Source organism: Nilaparvata lugens, chromosome 1, assembly GCF_014356525.2.
Source record: "Nilaparvata lugens isolate BPH chromosome 1, ASM1435652v1, whole genome shotgun sequence".
In the NCBI taxonomy this organism is placed as follows: Eukaryota; Metazoa; Arthropoda; class Insecta; order Hemiptera; family Delphacidae; genus Nilaparvata; species Nilaparvata lugens.
Genome location: NC_052504.1, coordinates 45705663 through 45711662, shown reverse-complemented (window position 1 = coordinate 45711662; position 6000 = coordinate 45705663).

Below are 6000 nucleotides of genomic sequence, written 5' to 3'. Positions count from 1 at the left end.
CAACTGATGCACTGATGCAAATGTTGTGATTGTCAACTTCCGTTCAATCTAATAGAATCTATAAGCATTAAGTTATAACCATTTTGTCAATAACTTTGGTGTAAACCCAGCTTAAAGATGCATATCTCTTTAATGTCTTTGATTGAAACTATAGACCTTATACAAAGACAGTAATAGTCTGGCTTCTCCACACATCTGTGTAATCACTTGTCAGCTGATTTATGATGAATAATTCTATAGTCTGATTTTTACTCTAATATTGGCGTATGAAGGAGGCTCCTTTTTCCTTTTATATTATCCTTGAAATGCAAAATTTCCAAAAACCTTGAATATACGTCGACGCGCAAACTAAGGTTGGGCATTCAATAATTTTTTTTTCTTTTTTTAATCTATTGGAAAGGTTCTTAGGACAATCATAATTTATGCAATTGAAATATTTTTATCGGCTTCTGTTAGCTAACAATAGGGCTTCAAAAGTCACTTTTTTGAGGCAGATGGTACACATACCCTACAAAAACTACTGGTCAGAAAAGTTTGAGAAAAATATGCAAGTCTCTTCAATATAGCAAAAATTACGTCAACTTTGTTTTTAAAAATCTGAAAAAAATTAAATTTTTATGCATTTTAAACTCCTTTTTCACATTAAATGTTCATTCTATAGACTTCAAATTCATAGCAACTTGTAGCGCTGTTCTTGATGAATAAAGTTGATGCTTAAACTTCTTTTATAGACACAATAATAGCCGCTGGTATGTGTACCTTTAAAGCACGGTTCTACGCCTGCTTTGCTCGGGCAGCAAGTAAATAGTACGGCTGGAGCGATCTAGCTGAATTAGTTTGTCCCTAGAGCTAAGCGCTCGACGTTAAAAAGGAACATACCTGTCAAATTCCATGAAAATCTATTACCGCGTTTCGCCGTAAATGCGCAAAATAAATAAACATAAAGAGAGATGCCAAACAGCCGACTTGAACCTTAGACCTCACTTCGCTCGGTCAATCATCAGCATGAGACAAAACTCTACATCCCTTGATAGAAAGTACTTTAAACAACAATATACCTAACGTAGACCTATCAGGCTACAATCAGTCAAAAGTGACGAGTTTTCTCGGGATTGAGCTGCAGGATGACTTGAAATGGGGTGATCAGGTGCAGCGTCTCTTCCATAGGATATATGCTATTCTGTTCTCGCTGAGGTGTGTGAGGGGGGCAGTAGGGAATAATTCCCTGGTTGCAATCTATCATGGCTATCTCATGTCTGTCATTCTTTACAGTTTGATATTCTGGGGTGGCTATGACACACACCTTGGGGTAATTTTCAGGAGGCAGAAAAGAGCTCTGAGAATAATCTTCAACCTCAGTGCCCGAACATCCTGTAGGCCTTATTTTGTGAGAGAGAGTATATTAACTTTGCCAGCCATGTACTTTCTGGAGATCATCACATACGTTAGTGAAAATTGGAGGGCATTCTCATTCGTTTTACTTGATCATTCCTACAATAGGAGGAGTGATGGCTCAATCCTCGGTTACCCGGCACATAGACTAACCCTTCTGGAGAAAGGCCCACACTTTTACGCAATAAAAATTATAAATAGACTCCCCCATAATTTTAAAGATTTTTCCAACTTTTCAAAGATGACCGGAAGGATAAGGAAAGTTGTGTTAAAAAGAGCGCCATACGCAGTGGATGAATGTGTGGATGTCTTGAGGGAAGAAAATTACATATCATAGAATTATTACAAAATAAAAATTTCCTTTAAATCAACTGAAATTAATCGATTTCTTCCAGGGAGTGCTCCTAAAGGCAGTGTTTTTCTTTGACGTCTCCTCCTTGCACTATTGTACTTTCTGTGTTTATTATTGATTGTGACGATTCAATGTTGTAAAGCTTATCTTTTATATGCTACTACTTGAATAAATGAAATTTGATTTGATTTGAAGACTTAATAGATCATTTATAGAAACCAAAAACAAAATTGGAGATGGAACCTTGTTTCCTTATCAAGGATAAGGAAACACGGTTCTAAAATCAGTTCATAGTTCAGAGCAGGTGCATATTCCGTTTGGAGATCTATATATTCCTATAATTTTCAAGCCTTTACCACTAGGTGTTACAACGTTAATACAAACAGAATTGCAATCTCTTATATTACAATCTGGAACATCAAAACTCAACGAGTCCTTTATATATATGCACAGGCCATCACATTTATTCAGAATAGAGTTCTTATCCACTACTTTATACCATGGTATACTATACCTACATAAAAGGTATGTTCACATTACACCAGGTCTCCGTTAGTAATATAATGCCGTGCTTAGTTTTAGAGTTTTCAAGAGTGCATATGAATTCATCAAAGTTTTTACCCAATCTATGGATATTCATTGAATATATATTTAAAAAATGAATCTCTCTCTCATCGCACTGTGGTGAATAATTGATATAATCTTCTACTACTTTAGTTGTATCATTTTCAGAATCATATAATACAAATAAATCTTGTATATTTGTCATAAAAAAGGGGAAAAACGTATGAGTTACAAACAGCTCAAATTATTTTACAGTTTTTGCAGGTCAGCTGTATCGTCTATGACAAAAGTTTTGTTGTTCCTACCCTCATCCTTCTTCACCAGAATCTTGCCGTCGTTTACCCAGATGAAACGATACTGTTTGTCAGCTGCGACCTTTTTCGTTTCTTTTAGCAAATTCATGACAGGTTGAGTCAGGTGATGAAAAACGCTTACTCTCCCATTCGGTAACGATTTATTAACCGCTTTTGTAGAGATTCCAGGAAAACGAGGATCCAAGGCAGATAATTTTTTGAAGTCCGACATCCAGGCTAATTTGTCTTATTTCCTTACAAACTTGAAAATAATAGGCTTCAAATTTACCTTTTCCCTAACGGTAATCTATGGCCTGTACTTAAATCCCTACAGGTCAGATCACATTTTAATGTTTTTGATAATGCATTGAGGATCTCATCAATTGATTCATTTCTAGTTTCTGGGAGACCAGTGACTATTACATTATCGCGGCGACTGTACATTTCGAGATCGGAAACTTGTTTTTTAGAGAGGAAATGTTCATTTTTAAAGAGACATTCTCATTTTTAACTTTTTTTAAATCATATTTACAGTTCGTGAGCTCCTTCCTAAGACTATCGAATTCATCCGATATAAAAGTAACGGATTTCTTAATTTCTTCGAAATCACTCAAGAATGTAGGAGACAGTTCGGATTGTATTATCTGTTTTACGATAGCCGAGATAGCTTCTAGGTCTACCTGAGATAAGGAACCCGCTGTTGGCTGAGACGTTGAAGGAACCCCTCCTCCCTCCACCACAGGGTTTTTTGCAGACTTGTTAGCTGTCGTCTTACACGAAATGCACCTCCACCTTAACTTGTTTTCGGTTGACATTTTTCGAAAGTTTTTTTTTCGGTGATGGATTGACACAAATAATGCAAATTATCCTTACATTCACTACACTTGATCATATCCTCCACAACAGCTTCTGAATTACACTTTTTGCACTGCATTTTAAAGTTAAAGCAAAATTTTCAATAGAACGATAACAGAGCAACGCAGATAAGATGTTTACTGCTTCGTATCTGAAGTGCAACTGATGCACTGATGCAAATGTTGTGATTGTCAACTTCCGTTCAATCTAATAGAATCTATAAGCATTAAGTTATAACCATTTTGTTAATAACTTTGGTGTAAACTCAGCTTAAAGATGCATATCTCTTTAATGTCTTTGATTGAAACTATAGACCTTATACAAAGACAGTAATAGTCTGGCTTCTCCACACATCTGTGTAATCACTTGTCAGCTGATTTATGATGAATAATTCTATAGTCTGATTTTTACTCTAATATTGGCGTATGAAGGAGGCTCCTTTTTCCTTTTATATTATCCTTGAAATGCAAAATTTCCAAAAACCTTGAATATACGTCGACGCGCAAACTAAGGTTGGGTATTCAATAATTTTTTCTTTTTTTAATCTATTGGAAAGGTTCTTAGGACAATCATAATTTATGCAATTGAAATATTTTTATCGGCTTCTGTTAGCTAACAATAGGGCTTCAAAAGTCACTTTTTTGAGGCAGATGGTACACATACCCTACAAAAACTACTGGTCAGAAAAGTTTGAGAAAAATATGCAAGTCTCTTCAATATAGCAAAAATTACGTCAACTTTGTTTTTAAAAATCTGAAAAAAATTAAATTTTTATGCATTTTAAACTCCTTTTTCACATTAAATGTTCATTCTATAGACTTCAAATTCATAGCAACTTGTAGCGCTGTTCTTGATGAATAAAGTTGATGCTTAAACTTCTTTTATAGACACAATAATAGCCGCTGGTATGTGTACCTTTAAAGCACGGTTCTACGCCTGCTTTGCTCGGGCAGCAAGTAAATAGTACGGCTGGAGCGATCTAGCTGAATTAGTTTGTCCCTAGAGCTAAGCGCTCGACGTTAAAAAGGAACATACCTGTCAAATTCCATGAAAATCTATTACCGCGTATCGCCGTAAATGCGCAAAATAAATAAACATAAAGAGAGATGCCAAACAGCCGACTTGAACCTTAGACCTCACTTCGCTCGGTCAATCATCAGCATGAGACAAAACTCTACATCCCTTGATAGAAAGTACTTTAAACAACAATATACCTAACGTAGACCTATCAGGCTACAATCAGTCAAAAGTGACGAGTTTTCTCGGGATTGAGCTGCAGGATGACTTGAAATGGGGTGATCAGGTGCAGCGTCTCTTCCATAGGATATATGCTATTCTGTTCTCGCTGAGGTGTGTGAGGGGGGCAGTAGGGTATAATTCCCTGGTTGCAATCTATCATGGCTATCTCATGTCTGTCATTCTTTACAGTTTGATATTCTGGGGTGGCTATGACACACACCTTGGGGTAATTTTCAGGAGGCAGAAAAGAGCTCTGAGAATAATCTTCAACCTCAGTGCCCGAACATCCTGTAGGCCTTATTTTGTGAGAGAGAGTATATTAACTTTGCCAGCCATGTACTTTCTGGAGATCATCACATACGTTAGTGAAAATTGGAGGGCATTCTCATTCGTTTTACTTGATCATTCCTACAATAGGAGGAGTGATGGCTCAATCCTCGGTTACCCGGCACATAGACTAACCCTTCTGGAGAAAGGCCCACACTTTTACGCAATAAAAATTATAAATAGACTCCCCCATAATTTTAAAGATTTTTCCAACTTTTCAAAGATGACCGGAAGGATAAGGAAACACGGTTCTAAAATCAGTTCATAGTTCAGAGCAGGTGCATATTGGGATTGGGGTAAATCAATTAGATCTCACTACATGCATGAATTCATCAAGTACGTTGAAGCGTTAACTGTCTTGATTCATTTTGTTAACTTTCTACTAATATCTTAAAAATAAACACAAAGTATGAAAACTTCATTATTTTGTAGATTATTTCAAATCATTAGGAATAATGTATGAAATCAACATTCTCTATTAGTCATTAAAGTGTGTTTTTGCTCAATACTAGCTCACTGCCCACCCGGTTTCCGCATATTGCTAGTTTGACCGTTTACTTTTGTACCAGTTTGAACGGCTAAAGAGTTTACTGGCTAAAGATGGGAATCAGCATACGAATCTACAGTTTAAACTCTAGTTTTATATGTATTTATATTCAAAGAGTTTGTAGAGCTTTCTCTACATGAGAGGCCAGTTAATTGGTCTATCTCTAAGTATTTTACAAATGTATGCTTATTATAGGTAAAGTAACTTGGACCAATCAACGTTCTCAGGTAGAGAAAGCTCTATAAACTCTTTGAATATAAATACAAAAGAAACTAGAGTTTGAATTATGGTTCTCATTAATTACTTACTATAGGTGCAATTCCTTAGAGACGACGCGTCTCGAACGGCGCGTGTCGAGCTGCCTGCTTATTGTCTCGACAAACCTTCAGTAGTCGCCGGCGAATCGTGGCGGTTGTAGTCTCCAGTCCAAC